General features: G+C 43.9%; 1 long non-coding RNA gene across 7 annotated transcripts in view; it reads left to right on the plus strand.

Annotated features, from left to right (window-relative positions):
• Window positions 1–2804: 2804 nt before the first annotated feature.
• LOC147913655 (uncharacterized) overlaps window positions 2805–19341 on the plus strand; it is a 29049-nt gene continuing 12512 nt past the window's right edge. For 2 of the 7 annotated variants that reach the window (XR_015548603.1, XR_015548607.1), the window contains exons 1-3: window positions 2810–4330; window positions 4408–4472; window positions 18311–18409. This is a non-coding gene — a long non-coding RNA (uncharacterized LOC147913655). Of the gene's footprint in view, window positions 4331–4407; window positions 4473–7586; window positions 15469–18310; window positions 18410–19341 lie in introns of those variants that run through there. The other 5 variants (XR_015548609.1, XR_015548604.1, XR_015548605.1 and 2 more) reach the window with 5 other exon arrangements.

The raw sequence follows: 19341 nt of genomic DNA on the forward strand, positions 1-19341 counted from the left end.
TGTTAAGAATACTTAACATGGTAACAGGTATATGAAATGGTGCTCAACATCACTAACCATCAGGGAAATGCAAATCAAAACCACAGTTAGAGGGCCGGCCCTGTGGCTTAGCGGTTAAGTGCGAGTGCTCCGCTGCTGGTGGCCTGGGTTCGGATCCCAGGCGCGCACCGACGCACCGCTTCTCTGGCCATGCTGAGTCCGTGTCCCACATACAGCAACTAGAAGGAGTGCAGCTATGACACACAACAATCTACTGGGGCTTTGGGGGGAAAAACAAAACAAAACAAAAAAAACCACAGTTAGATATCACCTCACATCTGTTAGCATGGCTATTACCAAAAAAAAAAGAAAGAAAGAAAGAAAAAAGGCAACAAGAGTTGTTGTGGTTCTGGAGAAATTGGAAGCCTTGTATGCTGTAGGTGGGAATGTAAGTTGGTGCAGTCACTATGGAAAACAGTATGGAGGTTCATCAAAAAATTAAAAATAGGGCCAGCCCCATGGCCTAGTGGTTAAGTTTGGCGTGCTCCACTTCAGCAGGCTGGGTTCACAGGTTTGGATCCCAGGTGCAAACCTATACCACTCATCAGCCATGCTGTGGCAGTGACCCACATACAAAATAGAGGCAGACTGGCACAGATGTAGGTTCTGGGCAAATCTTCCTCACGGAAAAAGGTGAAGATTCGCAAAGGATGTTAGCTCAGGGAGAATTTCCTCAGAAAAAAAAAAAATTAAAAATAGAACTATCATATGATCCAGCAATCCCAATTCTGGTTATGTATTCAAGGGAAGTGAAATCAGTATCCGGAAGAGATATCTGCACTCCCATGTTCATTGCAGCTTTATTTACAATAGCCAAGAAGTGGAAACAACCCAAATGTCCATTAACAGATGAATGGATATATATACAATGGAATATTATTCAGACTTTAGAAAGAAGAAAATCCTACTATTTGTGACAACATGGATGGAACTGAAAGACATTATGCTAGATGAAATAAGTCGGTCACAGAAGGACAAAACTATATGACTCCACTCACATGAAATCTCTAAAACTGTCAAATTTAGAGATGGAATGGTGATTGTAAGTGGATGGGGGGCAGGGGATGGGGGAAGGGGAAACATGGAGTTGTTCAATGGGTATGAAGTTACAGACATACAAGATGAATGAGTTCTAGAGACCTGCTGTGCAACTCTGTGCCCAGAGTTAACAACGAGGTGTCTACTCTTGACTCGAGGTTTCCCTGGCTCTGTTAGGTGAATCCATTGGGGATCTCTGTGAAGACCTCCAAAACTGTTAAAACATAGGCTAAGATCATGACTCTCATACAGATATAAACATGAACATATGCTAAACATTTTATTGAATTCAAGAGGGATCCGGCAGCTGTTATAACTGAATCAAAGGAGAATCTGAGAAACAGACACCTTACAGATCAGGACTATTGAAATGAATACGTAAATGGAGAAATGAAGACAAAACTGGATTTTCCCTGGGTGGGAGTGGGGTAGGGGAAGTCAACTGAAATTCCACCAGACAGGACAGAATTTGCACCAGTTACCTAAGAACAGGGCTGGAATCAAATCACATGCAGGGATGTCCTCCAAACAACGCTTAGTTTTCCACTGAAACAGACAATTCTTTTTTTCACATGCATCATCCTCTTCAGGAGGTCAAGTTCTGAGTAATTTTCATCTTTCAATTTTGTGTTTTATAATTTTCTACAGTTGTCACAAATTAAAAGTGGTTTGGAAAAGCTAGGTTTCTTTTTCCCAACAAAGGGGGAGGAAGGTGTCCTAGGCTAATACTCTATTATGCTATTGCTGAGCTCTATTTACTAATATTTTAGTTAAATGTTTCACTTATGATTGTCAACGCAAATAATCTATAATCAATCTATAAATCAAAATTGGGGTGAGTTTATTATATAAGCCAGTTTGAGGACTATAGCCTGGGAGAACATTTCCACCAAGGAAGGACGCTCTGCAAAGAAACAGGGTGTACAGAGCGGTTATATATCATCTTGGAACAAAGAGCTTACATCGCATATGACAGGAATATCTCTTTTACTACAGTCGTGAGATGCTTTGCTAGCACAGCAGGTCGGTGGTCAGAAGGTGAGCACAGCAATTGGGTAGTTAGAGGGTCGTTTTCACCAGCCAAGTTAAAGTAGGTCAGTAATTAATCCCTAGCTTCTAGGAAGACATGCCTATCCTTAAAGAAGTGCTGATATGGAGGAGACCACATCCCTATTTTAAGGGCATCATTCTCCGCTGTGGGACATTTTAAACGTTTAAAGTAGATGTACAATACATGCTCGGTAGGCCACATCAGGCCTTTCTGGAAAAACAAGGTCAGACTCAATTAGTTTTAAACCAAATGGCTTCCTCATATACTCCAATACATCCTCTTGCTTTTCATTTACTCATCATGATCATAAGCGGACATGATACATCTCCTTCTCTTATTTGTAATGGTTGTGCTAGACATTGTAAGCCTTAAACACTCAAGGTGAGGAAAAGACTTGGGCGCCAGGACACAATTAGGCAAGACAGGCGACATTACACATGATCCCTTAAATTAACTGAAAATTTGAGAGCCATGCCTAGATGGCCAAGCCGCTCAGCCAGAGGGCCTCCTAACGGCTAAATGAGGTACAGACGTTTAAGACGTTGCCAGCTAAATCAGGTAGAGACGTTTAACACGTTCCATAAACGCGTAGGCTCACCAGAAACAGAGTTCTGGTATTTGCCAGGTTGCCGCCACCCCGCCCCTGGGGGGGCCGGGCAGGCCGACTCCCCACATCCTCCTGCGCATGTGCACCTTGCCCAGTGTACGTGTTCGTGCATGCGCACCGCCGGCGCGCTGGTCTGGCTTTCTGTTCGTGTCCAGGTCGCCGCTCGCCGTCGTCCTCAGACTTTGGCCTGTGGAGGGCGAACGTCCCGGGACCTGCGGGGTTGGACGCCGTCCGGCCGCGCCGGCACCCAGCGAGCGTGGGCTGTGCGGGCAAGGGTTCGCGTTGGCCGGGCGGGGACTGGAGAGGGCACATCCGAGCGCGACCCCGGAGCCCGCAGGCTGGGCCGTGGGGCCGGGCGGGCGGCGGCGGCGGCGGCGCGGGGTCGGCGGGGCCCGGGCCCGGTCCGTCTGCACTCGCGGCGGCTCGGCGGAGGCTCGGACCGTGCGGCCCCGTGAGGCCGAGTTGGGCCCCGGGAGGGACGGTCGCCTGAAGTGAGTGTGTCCCGTAGGCCCGGAGCAGGCTTCTCGGGAACTGGGGCCTGGTAGGGGGAGAGGAGGGGACCCCGGGAGGGAAACGCCCCGGAGGAGCAGCCCCCGGCCCGGGCCTCGGGAGCCTGGGGCGGATGAGCGCGTCCCGGCGGGGTAGGGGGTGGGCGTGCGCCCTCGAGGCGGTTCTCGATCTTCCCGCCCGCAGTGAGCAGGGCTCGGGGGAACTGGCCCAGGCCGAGGACGCGAGAGTGTGCGACAGGGAGGGTCGAGCGCTCCCGGAGACGCGCGTGGCTGTGCTGGAGGGCAGGGGCGCTCTGCTCTCGGGTGGACCCTGCACTGGGACTCGTGAGTTCAAGGTTTTCTGGGGCTTTAGGGCCACAGGCTGCGCTACGGACATGCGGTGTCCACTCCTCCCTGCACAGCCCAACACCCCTTCCTCCTTCTCCTGCCCTCTCCCGATTCCAAATGTGTCTCTAAAGGTCCACCAGCACCTTTGTGCTCTGATCGCAGTGTGCAGTGATTCCCCCTCAGTTCTGCCCTTGTGGAATCACACCGTGCCGTGCGGGGTAACTCTGCCGGGTTCTGTCCTGCAGCCTCGGTTGACAGAGGAGGAGATTGGGCCTGAGAGGGGAGGAGAGTTGTCCAAGGTCGCCGGGTCTGTAGGTGGGATTGTGAAAAGGACTCAACTCCTGGGCCAAGTGTTCTGTCTTCTGTATTAAATTTAAACCAAAGTACATTTCTTAAGGAAAGATCCTTTTGAGCAGCAGGCTGCAGTTTGTAGAAATAATTTAAAGGCTGAGCCATACCTGAATGTCTCTGATTACTCAGAACATCTTGTGGATTTCGTGATCTTAAGTAGTTAAAAGAGTTAGTAAGAAAATCGATGACTATAATAGAGTTTCTTTTATCTTCTATTTAATGATGGACGATTATTTCAATAGGATTTGATGTTCACTCTGTAATGAGAAGTATATCCTCTCCCTCACCACATAATCGTGTGGAGTTCTGCGTGTACAAGTGGGTGCTTCCTCCTTAATCTGCTATCCAGTCACTTCTGAAGGCTTAAAGGGACCGTCTCCCATAAGTATCTTTCATGGAACTTTCTGGGTAGGTTCTTAGGCAGGAGGTACTTCCTGGCAGGCCAAATCACTTGTAAGTTCATTGCCTGCATTTTCCTTCCTCAGGTCTGCCTCTGCTTTCACAGTCCTCCACGTTTTTCCAAGAGCAGCAGAAAATGAATACATCTTTGGTGAGTTGTTCAGTTTGCTTATTTATTCCGTACCTTGTTTTATAACACACCTTAGGAAGTGAAGAGTCCAAAGTTTAAAGTGTGAAAGTAGGGCTAGATAAAAGATATGGTGAGGGAAAACACAGAGTAGTAGATCACCACCGAGCATCTGTCACAGTCATACACGTAGATACCATGATCCTTCAGAGCTCTTACAGCCGGAGTGCCAGTGCACCTCGTGTTCATTGCAAACAATGACAAATACCACCCATTACTTGACTCAGCATTGACCTGCCCAAGTACTTTTGTGTCCTTGTGAGATTTCCAGCTTTTTTTGATCATCTTACTGTAATTGTGGCTAGCCTTCCTAAATGACAGCCCCTAACCCATTTCGGTTGGTCCCTCACTTGTGCCTTCTGTAAGCTAAGGACATACTGTCCAGGGAGCACTCAGTGCACGTGACTTTCCTGGTGAGTAAGCCATTGTCGTCCCATAGATACATTGTTTTCACAGCTCTATCCAGGGATAAAATGAGGATCATGGAGGAATGCCCTTCCAGCCTTCAGATAATCTCCTGGAGTGTTTCTCTCTGGCAATCTGTTTGGGTTGCACAGTGGACTGTGCAGTGGTGTCTCTGGCAAAGATTCCTTATTTCCCATTCACATCTTCTCCTGCAGCCAACAGTCTTGCTTCTGCCCTGAACCTGCCCCGTAAACGTTACCTGTGATCTAACACACAAACCCGGTGGAGACTTGCCAGTCCTTGCCTTGGAGCACTGTGCCGCCTCTCCTACCTGCAGAGGCTCCTTTGTTGGTTTCTGTGACAAATCTCTCCAGCTCTCTTCCTGACTGTTTGTTCTGCCCTCCTCGTGTGTTCTTCCACCCTTGGCTCACGACTCTCACGCCTGTCTGAGCTGACCCTCCCGTGCTTACCCGCCAGCTCTGTCGGTTCTCCCGGGAGGACCAGATGCCTCTGTCCAGCCTCCTGCCAGCATCTCCACGGAGTTTGTCCACAGAACACCTCAAGTGGATAGATCCAATAGATCCCAAAAGTATAATTTGCACCCCCACCTATGCCTTCTCCTCTTGTCCCTATTGGTTCTTTGTTCCATCGTCCAGCCTGTCACTCTGTCCAGAAAAATGGGATTCATTTGAAACTTCTTTTCCCTCCGCTGTTACCCGCTTCGATTGCTCAGGTTTGGTAATGTTCTTTACTGCGTGGTTTTAATCCCTCCCCCTTCAGCCCCTCCCTGCTGCCATTGAAGTGTATTTCTTCACCCCTGGGCTGTGACATAAACTTCTTTCTGTGCTGCTGCTTCTTTCCTCCACTGGCTCACATGTGTTTTCCACGTTGAGTGTTTCTCCTCAGATGTTAATCAGGTGATTTTGCCTCCGTGTGGAAGGCACTTTAGAGGCTCCCTGCGTGACTAGGAAAACGAGGTTGCCATTCCACTGAGATGGGGAAGGTTGTGGGAAAAGCAGATGTGAGAAAAGGCTAGAATTAGGTTTTGCACATTTTTTTTAATTTTAATTTTTACTTTTTTTGTGAGGAAGATCAGCCGTGACCCAACGTCCATGCTAATCCTCCTCTTTTTGCTGAGGAAGACTGGCTCTGAGCTAACATCTATTGTCAGTCCTCCTCCTTTTTTTCCCCAAGCCCCAGTAGATAGTTGTATGTCGCAGTTGCGCATCCTTCTAGTTGCTGTATGTGGGACGTGGCTGCAGCATGGCTGGAGAAGCAGTGCGTCAGTGTGCGCCTGGGATCCGAACCCGGGCCGCCAGTAGTGGAGCATGCGCACTTAACCGCAAAGCCACGGGGCCGGCCCCTCAGACATTTTAAACTTGAGCTGGCAATGTGACGTGCACGTGGAGATGTTGGGAAGCAGGTGTGTGTGACTGGGGCTGGAGCCGAGCCTGGGCCGAGAGTGGAGCAGGTTGTGCATTGCTGCCTTATGGATGAGACACAGGAGGGAGGGAGCCCCGGTGCTCCCGGGTGAAGAGTCTGGAAGAGGAGGAACTGAGCAGGGGCTGCCAGGAAGAGGAGAGCGAACTGGGAGAGTGCAGGCTTAGAAGCCAAGGGAGCGATGAGTTTCAGGGAGGGTCATCCCTGTGTCAGATGTGGCTGATAGTCAGGTACAGTGAGGACTGAGAATCAGCCCTTGAACGTAGCACCAGGGAGGTCACGTGATGATGATCAGTTTGGGTGGATGCGGGTAAAGTTCTGATGGGAGAGGTTTAGGAGAGAGGGATATAAGAACTGGATTGGGTCTATTCCTCACTTTTTGAAGACGTTTTGCCCGAATGGGGAAAAGAGAAATTGGAGAGTAGCTGGAGTAGGAGGTGAGATCAGGAGAGGATTTTCTGTTTTGTTTAGTTTTAGTGGGAGAAATGGCAGTGGGAATGATCCAGTTAGAATGAAAATAGTTGATTCGTCCATGTGGGGGAGGGGAGAATTGTTGCGGGGGTCCTGAGTGGAGAGGGGCCGGGGGCGGCAGAGTGGAGTTGGAGACAGGGTAGGACGTGTGGCATTCCCTCTGGTGGCTTCTCTTTCTCAGGGAAGTAGCCCATCAGCAGAGGGCGAGGAGGAGGTTGGGGGTTTGAGGAGAGTGGAGTTTCGGGGCCCAGCTCCAGCCTGGCCATCAGCACACACAGCTCAGCTCGCTGGGAGGGCTGGTATTTTCCTGCTCGTGTCTGAAACCCCATCTCCATTCTTAAAATGTGGATGTCGTTTCCGCCTTGGGGAGCGTATGTCATCACACCGTGCCTCTCAGCCCAGTTGTGCCGTGGAGGCTTTCTGCGCTGCTGCTTGAGAATTCCCAGCAGAGCTCCGGACCTGCTTGGCTCTTTGCTTTTGTGACCCTTTGCATCATCGAGTGTCTTATCTATTTTCTTAGACATTAACGTCCTGTGTCTTCAGGTTTCGGATATGATTTTAAGAGGCAGTTCTTTCCCTCAAGGAGCTTCTGTCCTCCCCACAGGAGGTACTTACGGCAGATGATGGGGGTCCTCCTGGTCAGTATGTGGGAAACCCTCAACTGATGACGAAGCACAGTGGTTTTAAATGTGTCGTCAGAGGCTGTGGCTCAGTCAGTGAGCCAAGGGAGAAGTGTTTATGTTGCCACATTTGGCTTCACAGGTTCAGTCGTGTATTCCGCAAGATTAAGGGGGAAAGAAGATGACGTGGTGTCAAAAGCGTGAACGGCAAAGACTGAAGCAGCATTAATATCTAAAAAGGGGTGCAGAGAAGAACAGGGCAGAGAGACCAAGAAGGGACTTTGTTAAGGACAGCTTTTTGACAGTAAGAGTTGGTTCTAGTTCAAGAGAGCGGTTGAACCTACACAGTTACTTTCCTGCCTCAAAAACGCAAAAAGTCCAATTCAAAGATACAAAATGCAGCACTGGAACACAGAGGTTACCAACAGCAGAAATTTCTTTGAGGAAATTATTGAGATATGGAGTAGAGTAGAAGATGAGAAATCAGAGCTGAGGACACACAGCTTTACGCAGGGCAGATATTGGGCCACAGCAAAAGTGAAGCCCAGACCTCCCAGCAGAGCCCTGGAAAATCTCCAGGCCCATCAAGGGGGCCTTGGGTTCCTGTGGGCAGTAGAGTGACTGATTGACAGAGAAATTAACCACAGGACTACCTGACTGCCTGAGTGGTTCTCTGTTTTCAGTACACAGAGCAGCCAGATGAAGGGTGAATCTGATAAGATCTCTCTGGCTATAGGCACTGTGGCCACACACATAGTACAACACACTCTAGACCTCCTCAGTTAGGGTGGCCACACATTCACTGCCCAACCAGAAAACTTCTGACTGGGACAAATGTTAAACTAGACAGGATACCAGGAATATAGGTGTAATCCAAGATGGCCTCAGGGAAACCAGGACATACATTCAGGTCTATCCATGTTGGGCATGGATGTTTTTCCTAAAGGCAACTCTTAGAAAACTGCTCTCAATGTAAAGCAACTTGAGTGACTTAACCTTGTCTGCCAGCTCACCGCCAGTTCAAAATGGAGTGGCGCCTACAAATTTTGTGCTTCAGAAAACACTACCAACAGAGGAAAAATGCAGCCCACAGAATGGGAAGATATATGGCTACTACCAAAAAAACAGGAAATAATAAGTGTTGGAGATATTAGAATCCTTGTGCCCTGTTGCTGGGAATGTAAAATAGTACAGCCACTGTGGAAAATGGTATGGCGATTCCTCAGAAATTAGAATTATAGATGATGCAGCAATTCCACTGCTGAGCATATACTCAAAAGAATTGAAAGCAGGATCTCAGATATTTATATACCTATGTTCCTAGCGGCATTATTCACAGTAGGTAGAACGTGGTAGTAACACAAATGTCCATCAATGGATGAATGATAAGCAAAATGTGGTATATACATACAATGGAGTATCGTTCAGCCTTAAAAAGGAGGGAAATTCTGGGAGATGCTCCAACATGGATGTACCTCAAGGACATTATGCTAAGTGAAATGAGCCACTCACAAAAAGACAAATACCGTATGATTCTACTTAGATGAGCCACTTAGAGCAATCAAAATCACAGAGACAGAAAGTAGAATGGTGGATGCCAAGGACTGGGGGGAGGGAAAATGGGGAATTATTATTTGATGGGACAGAGTTTCAGTTTTGAAAGATGAGAAGTGTTCTGGAGATGGATGGTGGTGATGGTTACACAGCAATATGAATGTACTTGATACCACTGAACTGTACACTTAAAAATGGTTAAGACAGTAAATTTCATGTTATGTGTATTTTACCACAATAAAAAAAATTGGAAAAATAAATTGAAGTGGTGTCTGTCTAAATACGTATCCCTGCCCACTCACTTCTAGAGCTCTGCAGCCATCCCCTCCATGAAGGAAGGGGGAGTGAAACAGGGTCAGTAGTGTATATTCACATTATCTATCAGTAATCATTCTCTCAAAAATCGAAATGAAAAAATCAAGAATTGCCAGGTAATTGAGGAAAACAGTGTAAATGAAAGATAAGCATCAAGATGTATCACTCAACAATGATACCACCAAATTCATAAAGGAAAGAACTTACATTTTCTTCTATTGATTTAAAGATTTTTTTTTTATTTTTTTTTTATTTTTCCCCCCAAAGCCCCAGTAGATAGTTGTGTGTCATAGCTGCACATCCTTCTAGTTGCTGTATGTGGGACGCGGCCTCAGCATGGCCGGAGAAGCAGCGCGTCGGTGTGAGCCCGGGATCCGAACCCGGGTTGCCAGCAGTGGAGCGCGCTCACTTAACCACCAAGCCACCGGGCCGGCCCTCTTCTATTGATTTATATTTTTTAGTAAATCAGGCAGGATATTGCTTCCTTAAAATGAGAACATTCTGCTAAGAAACAGCCATCAAAAAATACTTAGAAATTAAAGGCTGGATTGTTGAATTTTAAGAAAATCCTCAAGTAAGAAGCTTGAATAACAAATGGGGCATAGAATATCTAATTTAGAAAGTCTCTCAGACTATGAGAAATCAAACTGATTAGATAAAATTTGAGATGTGAGAGCCAGATCCAACAGATTCAGTATCTTCAGAAAGAGAGAATGAGGAGGATGAAGAAAAAGATCATCAAAGGCAGAATTGAAAGTGATGCCTGCGCTAAGAATTGTAAGTAGTGGTCTAATGTGCAACAAGAATATTGGGAAAAATACAGAGACCCAGAAATTTCTTGATAAAATATCGAAAATTGAAAAACTAAGAAAAAAATCCTAAACTTACAGAGAAAAAAATACATAGTTACCCTGGTAACTGATGTTCCACTTCTCAGCTGAGAGAAAACAATGGAGAACTGCCCACAACTTTTGAAAGAAAAAGGATTTTGGACCTAGAGCTGTATACCAAGCCAAACCATCACTGAAGCCTAAAGACACTGCAAAAGTATTTTCAGAAAAGCAAGAGAATTTATTACTGATGAAAACAGTTTCTGTAAAACCTTCAAAGATGTACTCCACTGAAACCCAGGAGATCCAACAAAGAGGAACGTGGGGATATGGAAACCTCACTGAAAGACCAGCCACAAGGGGTTTCAGTGCTGTTGTGAGGAGCAGTTCTAGAGATTGCAAACCTTTAACTCATATTTCAGAAGGGAAATGCTCAGCAGACATGTCCCTTATCCTACTGTTTATAAAGGAGACATCAACAGAGGGTTTCCATGAGCTGATACAGCCACAGCTGGGTAGAACCCACGGCTGAGATTCCCTGAGATCGAGAAGCAGAGCTGCTTCAATGACTGGTGAGAACCCAAAGCAGGACAACCAGGACTATCCAAAGGGCAGCCAAGTGAACTTTAAAGGCTGCTGCAGGGAGTAATACCCTCCAGGTCCACTTAGTCCAGGAGCCAAGGAGTGGAAGGGGTTAGCAGACTGATCAATCCAATAAATAAGTTACATACCAGTATCACTTATGTCAACACCCATATCCAAATAAAATATTAGCAAACAGAATCCAACACCAGATTGAGAAGGTAATATGTAATAGCCAGGGAGGACTTATTCCAAGGCTACAGACTGGTTTAATATTTGGAAATCCATTAGTATTATATGCTGTTATAATACAGCTAAGAAGAAAAATCTTATATCCCAAACATGCTGAGGAGGTCTCTGACAATATTCAAAATGCATACCTGATTAAAAAAAAACCCATGAAAATAGGAATTGGTGGATACTTCACTAACATGAATATAGGTGTACACGCACACACACACACACACACCATAATATGTATAGTACGTGTGATATATATATATATATGCACAAACATATATCTCAATCACATACAAGCATATATGTACGGTTACATTTACACACGTGCACCCACACACACATTTATGCTTCAGTCCTCTTCAGTTGTCAACTCAGGATTTTACTTAATGGAGGAACACTAGACACATTCCCACTAAGATCAGGAACAAGGCAAAATGCTCATTATCTCCAATTAGAGAGAAAAATTAGAACCATAATCATCAGTAAGAAAAAGTAAAAACATTTCTATTCGCAGATGGTATACTGTACCTGGAAAACTCCCAGAGTCACTGATGAAACCAACTCCATAAAAGAACTCTGTTAGGCATCAGGGCATATAATTAACACATGTAAAGCAACAACCTTCATCAACTAAAAAAGAGTGAGAAGATGTAATTCAAGTGTACACACAGTTTACAGTAGCAACAGAAAAGATAAAACTCGTAACAAGAAATGTACAAAATCTATATTAGGAAAATGTTAAAACACTCCCGAAAGACATGGAAGTAGACTTGAACAAATGAAGTGATATTCCTGCTTCTTGGTTAGGTCAACTTAATAATACAAAGATGTGTGTTACCCTAAATTACTTTATAAATAGATGACCCCAATAAAAGTACCAAAAAGCTTTTTCCTGGAACTAGACAAGTTGACACTGAAGTTCATATAAGAGGGAAAAAAATTTTCAAACAGCTCAGGAAATCTCCAAAGAAAGAAACTATCAAAAGGACCTAACATTATGAGATTTAAACCATAGTCTTTATGATTAAAATAGTTTGGTACTGGCGCATGAATGGAGAGAGACCAGTAAAATAGAGCACAAAGTCTAGAACTAGACTCTTAAGATCATATGATATATGACTGTGATTATTAAACCATAATACAGTAATCGGTGGAACTGACTTTTAATAAACGGTGTTAGAGTAACTGATAGCCGTTTGGACGTGGATAAAACTGCATCCAGATCTTACACCATAAAAGAACAAAGTCCAACTGGATCAGTGACCTAAATGTTACAATTAGCAGAGGAGATTAAAATAATTTATAACTGTATTGCATATGTTGAAAAAAATTGAGTAAAGAAAGGGAAGGTATAAAAAAAAGACTCAAATTGAACTTCTGCAGGTCAAAATTACAATATCTGAGATGAAAATCATACTGGACTAGGTTAACAATATTGCCAGAAAAAAGATTAGTGAACATGAAGACACAGCAACAGAGAAGCTATATAAAATGAAACACAGAGAGAAAAAAATTAAATCAAAAGGCATCAATGAGTTGTGGGACAATTTCAAGCAGCATAATATACAGGTAAAAGGAGTCACTGAAGGAAAGGTGGGGGGGAGGCAGGTGAATATTTGAAGAAATAGTGGTCAAAATTTACCCAAACTTGATGAAAAACATAAATGCACAGATCCACAAAGCTCAGTGATCCCCAAGCACAGAAACATGAAGAAAACAATAGCTAGACATATCCCAATCAAATAACTCAAAACCAGTGATAAAAAAATTTTAAAGGAAGAGAAAAAAGCAGATGTTATATACACAGGAGCAAAGATGAGGCTGACATCAGATTTCTCTTGGAAACAGCATAAGCAATAAGACAGTGGAAGAACACATTTAAAGTACTAGAGAAAAAAAGCACAGCAAAGATACCATTAAAAGCAAAGGCAAAATAAAGATATTTTCAGACATATGAGACCTGAAAGAATTCATTACCATCTGGAAATGTTAAAGAAACCCTTCAGGCAGAAGTAAAGTGACAGTAGATAAAAATCTGGATCTATGCAAAGGAATGAAGAGTACCAGAAATGGTAACTGTATTTTCTCTTTTTACTTATATATCTTAAATAGATAGCTCTTTAGTTAAAAATAACAGTATTATGCAATTGGTACTACCTGTGAAAGTAAAATTCAACAATAGAGTAAGACCAAGTGGGGAGAAATGGAAGTCATTGTAAGCTTCTTACACTCAAAGTGCAATGGGATATTCCTTGAAGATAAACTAGGATAAATTATAAAGTTGCGTGCAGTAGCCCTAAAGCACCCACTGAAATACCAACGGTGTTGTAGCTCACAGCCCATCAAAGGATGTGAAATGGAGTCTAAAAAATACTCAATTGAAAGGAAGGAAGACAAAGAAGGAAAAGGAATCAAGGAAGATGAGATAAATAGAAAACAAAGACAACAGAGTATAAGCTCTCGGTTATGTCACTAGTCACATTACATGTAAGTGGTCTGCACACCCCAATTAATAGGCAGAAATTGTCAGGTAGGAGAAAAAAGGAAGACCAAACCATATGCTGTCTGTAGAAATGCACTTTAAATGTAAAGATGCAAATAGGTGAAAAGTAAAAGGATGGAATAAGACACAACATGCCCACACTACTCAAAAGAAAGCTGGTATCACTGTATAAATATCAGAGAAAGTCCGTTTCACAGCACAGAATGTGACAAGGAGTAAAGAAGACCATTTCACAGTGACAAAGTTGTTAATCAATCAAGAGGACATGACAATCTTAAATGTTCATGTACCTAATAAAATACATAAAGGAAAAACTACAGAATTGCAAGAAGTAGGTAAACCACAATTGCAGGAGATTTCAGTTCCCCACTCTGACGACTGAGGGGACATGTAGGCAGAAGATCATCAAGGATGCAGTGCCCTGAACAACACTACCACCTTGATCTGACATTCACAGAACACGCCAGCCTCCGAGACAGAACAGGCATCTTCTCCAGCGCACTGGGAACTCTTCCAGGAGATGCTCTATTCTGGGCCATATGTTTAACAGGAGTCCTTAATCCTGTAGCAGTCCTGCCGAAAATTCACACTCTAAAGCAAGTCATGAAGAAGCAACAGGGAAACCTAAATTCAAAGAATTCTATAAAATAAGTGGCCTGTATTCTTCAAATGTTATAATGGCACTGAGAAACTATTCCATATTAAACTGACCTAAAAAGCATGACAGCTGAATGCAATTTATAATCCTGGACTGCTTCCTCGATCAGAACTCACAAATTGCTATAAAGGAAATTACTAGGAAAACGGGAAAAACTGGAAGATGAATTATAGATGAGATAAAAGTATTATATCAATGTTAAATTTCCTGAATTTAAAGACTGTGCCAGGATATGTAAGAGAATATTCTCGATCGTAGGAGGTACAGTCTGAAACGCGACAGGGTGAAGGGGCATGACATACGACATCCACTCTCAGTTCAGGAAAAGTGTGTATCTACACAGAGAGAGATGAGCTGATAAAGCAAACGTGGGAAAATGTCAGAAACTGGAGAATCAGGGCAAAAGGAACATGGGAGTCTTTTGTACCATCCTTGCAACGGTTCTGTAATAAAGTTGATTTATTACACGGTTCTTAATAAAGTTGATTTTCAAAATAAAACAATGACTATTCTGGATTATTTAACAATCATGTAGTGATTCTTCTGTAGCAATGACAGGTACAAACTACTGATACACACAACAACCTGGATGAATTTCCAGAGAATTGTGTTAAGTGAAAAAAGCAAATCCCCAAATGCTACACACTGTATAATACCATTTATACAACATTCTCACAGTGGCTGGATTACACAGAAGGAGAATGATGAGTGGTTGCCAGGAGGTGGAGATAGTGCGGGCGTTCGTGGTGGAGGGGAGTGAGTGTGAGTATAAGGGTAGGATGCACACGGGAGGTCTTTGTGGTGGTGGAATAGGTTTGTTTCTCGATTGCTGCCATAATTACACAGATCTACACATGTGGTAAATGGCAGAGACCTACACACATATTGTCCTGAGGTCAGTTTCCTGATGTGGATATTACACTATGGTTACATAAGATGTCGCCGTTGGGGGAAATTTGGTGAATGGTACATGGGACCTCTGTGTATCCTCTTTGCAATTTCCTGTGAATCTATAAGTATTTCAAAATAAAAGGCTAAAAATTCCAACAAAGCACATTATACGGAGTGAAAAGTGCAGACACAAGAGTGCTGTATTCTTCCAATTTTATGTGTCTTTAGAAAAGACAGCCTAATCTACAGGAACAGAAAGCAGATCAAGGGCTGGCCCCGTGGCGTAGCAGTTAAGTGTGTGCACTCTGCTGCTGGCAGCCCAGGTTGGGATCCCAGGTGCGCACCGATGCACTGGTTATCAGCCCATGCTCTGGCGGCGTCCCACATAAGGTGGAGGACGATGGGCATGGATGTTAGCCCAGGGCCAGTCTTCCTCAGCAAAAAGAGGAGGATTGGCATGGATGTTAGCTCAGGGCTGATCTTCCTCACAAAAAAAAAAAAAAAAAAAGCAGATCGGTGGCTTCCTCTGGTGAAAGTTTGGTTGGATTGTTTGGGAAGAGGCACAGGAATATTTGTTTTCTGGCTTGATTTTGGTGGTAGCTACATCATCGTATAAATTTTCTTTTCTGAAAGTGATCAAAATGTACACATTAAATGTTTTTCATTATCTGTACATAAATTATATCTTAATAAGGTTGATTTTCAAAACAAAACAATGATTTTTCCAGATTACTTAACAATCATGTAGTGATTCTTCTGTAGCAATCACAGGTAAACTGTCCTGTGCTCATGCTTCTCTCCTCCCTTAGTAATACAACCCTAACTTCTTTCTCAACTTTCATGATGGCTGGTGTGGTCATGTGATTGGTTCAGGCCGAAGTTTTTGAGGGAGAACAATCTGAGCATCCTTGGGTCGTCTTCTTAATGGCAAGGACACTGCCCTAGACTCTCTTTCTTCCTCCTGCCCCCTCAGTAGTAAAGAGTGCCCAGTTCAACAGCCATCCTGGACCCAGAGATGGAAGCCAAATCTCAGCACAGCAGAGCCAAGCCATCAGCCATCATCCCAGTTGGCTTCATGACAGAATCATTTCCCCCCTATCACTGCAGGATCACAGGAGGAAGAGAGCGCATCTGGTTCATGTGAACTGTGTATTTGGAGTCTCTCTGTTTCAGCACTTTATCCCATAAGTTAACGTGTCCCCCCTGCCCACTGGTGGGTGTAAGGGTGTCCATTTCTCTACACCTTTCGATGACACTGAATATTGTCAAGCTTTTACATGTTAGGAAAAGGATAGCCTATTGCTGTGGTTTTGATTTGTAGATTCTGACCAGTAGTAAGTGTTATGCACTGAATTGTGTGCCTTTCTCCAAATCCAATGTGACTGTGTTTGGAGACAGGCCTTTAAGGAGGTCATTAAGGTTAAATGAGGTCACAAGGGTGGGACCCTAATCTGATAGGACTGGTGTCCTTATAAGTAGAGGAAGTGACACCACAGATCGATCTCTCTCTCTGCCTCTCCCTCTCTCTCTTACTCTCTCCCCCTCTGTTCCTCTCTCCCCCTGTGTATGCACAGAGGAAAGCCATGTGAGGACACAGCAAGAAGATGGCTGTTTGCAAGCCAAGAAAGTGACTCCCACCAGGAACCTAATCTGCCCCCACCTTGATCTTGGACTTTCCAGTCCCCAGACTGTGAGAAAATAAATGTGTGTTGTTGAAGCTCCCCATCTGTGGATTTAGTTATGGCTTAACCACTATGCCATGGGGCCGGCCCCTAGGGCTTCCTAAATACATTTCAGTTCCTAGGTGTCTCATAAGCTGTATCTGTTTCCAAGCTGCTCCCATCAGACTGTTACTCCTCTCTGTTTTCTAGTTGTTTCCGTGTCTGCTGAATATAGTTTCTCTGCTACCCGTAGCCCATCAACCATGTCCCACTGCTGAGTGCGTCCATCTCCCGGAGCTGTTGCCATCAGCTGTTGATGTCCCCATAGCACTTTTGGCCTTGGTGGTTTCACTCTCTCCATTTGCTCTGTGATCGTCAATGGATCTCATTTACAAGAACTGCACGCCAACTCTTGGCACACAGACATGCGTTTTCTATGGCATTTCTTCACTCGGTTACTCACATATCATTAGCTACTCCTATCTCGTAAATTTCTCACATCTCTTGAGGTGTTACAGTTGCCTGTGAGAACCCCATTATTTCAGTCCTTCTCAATTCTTTCACCTCTCCAGTCTCCCCTGACATAGCTCTGACCTAAAATGTTCCTGAACCTACACCTATTTACCTTCCCTGACCAGCTGAGTTCTGAGGGAGCTCCCGACCATGGTCAGGGTGTTGTATAAGGAAGAATTTGGCTGGTCCCTTTCCCTGGTTCTTGGGACGAAGCCTTTAAATCCTTGGAATTTCCTGAGTGATAGGAGTGTCTGTTACTCATGGTGGGCCCCTCAGACCACACTTGAGTTTATGCTAACGAGGTGACCTAGGATGCTGGCCAGTCACCCTAGAAAGACCATCGCCATGATTATAGGGTTGGGGCTTGGAGCCCCTTGACATCAGCCCAGTCTCTGGGAAGGGAAGGTGGCTGGAGATTGAGTTCATTGCATGGCCAGTGATGGAATCAATCACGCCTACATAATGAAACTCTAATAAAAACTCAGATCACTGAAGCTCAGGTGAGCTTCTCTGATTGGTGAAACACATGTGTGTGCTATGGGGTGGCTTGAGGACACGGAAGCTTGGTATTTGGGGCTGTCCCAGTGTTCTCTGATGCTCCCATCTCCTAAGATCTTTTTCTCCAATAATTCAGTATTCATGTTATTATCTCTTTCTTCTTCACACCTATCTTGTTGAACAGATTTAGCTCTTCCTGTCTTCTCCTTTTTTCCAGAAATTTCTCCAACACCCTCATGTTTTTCCTTGCTCCTATTTTTTTCACCCGCTCTAGGTTTCCCTTCTACCACATAAACCTGGAAGGGGAGGTTGTGAAAAGGACTCCCATTAGGATTAAAATAGAGCACACTGTGTGTGTTCCCTTGTGCCCTTGGGTCTGTGTGCCAGGGACCATTTCCAGGATGCATGGCTTGTTGGTCGCCTTTCCTTGATTCTGAATTTCATTATTATGCAGGTACCCAGAGTGCTTTCTTCCTTCTTTCTACTCTTCCCATTGTCCTCCCTCAATATCTTCCCCTTATTTCCTGCTTTAAGACTCTAGCTTAGGATCTGCCCTGTCTTCTATTGCTTTTTCTACGTGAAATGTGTCTACATGAAAAATAATTCAGCATTATTTTTCAGAGTTAAGAAATGTGGTTGAATCATCACAGCCCCGTTAAGCAACATTGTCATTAGACAGCGAACGGGCAAACCAGACTTTGGACCACACACATGGTGAAGGTGAGGAGACTTTCATCTTTATTATATTTCCCAAGAGATGAAATATCACTGTTTTCTTTCATAATCTAAATAACATACAAACATGTCATCGAGGCGAGTTTAAAAAGTACAACTAAATTCTCACAATTCAATAAGGGAGTCTAAAAAATATAAATTTATGTTTACAAGAATTTGGGGGAACTACCCACCTAGCTATAAGTAAATATATAATATATATATATATATTATGTAAATATACCAGATAAAAACACAAAAACATTTCTTAAATGTAAATAAAATTATATTTATAGCTCATACAATACTCATCACAAAACTTTTTAGGAACAGTATGTTTTCAAAACCATGAGTATTTCAAAACTATTTAAAATAAATATATAAACAAATATAAATTAGAAAAATAGATATAATAATTGTATGGGCAACATTTCTAAAATAAATCAATGAAATTTATAGTGTAGATTGTGCTACCTATCACAATCTTTGGCTGTAATATTATATTTTTAAAGTAATTCCCTCTTATTCTGAGCCCCTATAATCCACCTTCAAATGGTTCTAGACTATGTCAAGCAAGTGTGTAAAAAACGGGACCTCCAGCTTCTACCTCAGGGGAGATTTGAATTCAACAATCTGAGAATCTGGGTGGTGCCTTAGCAAGCGATGGGACCTGAAAAACCCTGGTTTCTTGTTGTCCGTCCAGGAACTCCTAGAAGTATCCCCAGCTCCTAGGTCTACGATGTGATAACTCTGTTCAGCTCATTCTAAGATTCTGGGTTCTTCTAGATTATGTGCACCAGAGGTTCCTCTCTTGCTTCCTCATGTCTGTCGTTAGTGTCTGGAATGACTTCCTACTGAAAACCAGCATCTCCCCTGGGCTCAGTGATCTGGAAGTAAGAGAAAGATAGGATGTCAGATTTCAAAGAGGCAACTCCCCA

Source organism: Ceratotherium simum, chromosome 26 (assembly GCF_057802395.1).
Source record: "Ceratotherium simum simum isolate JZ-2026a chromosome 26, ASM5780239v1, whole genome shotgun sequence".
Lineage (NCBI taxonomy): Eukaryota > Metazoa > Chordata > Mammalia > Perissodactyla > Rhinocerotidae > Ceratotherium > Ceratotherium simum.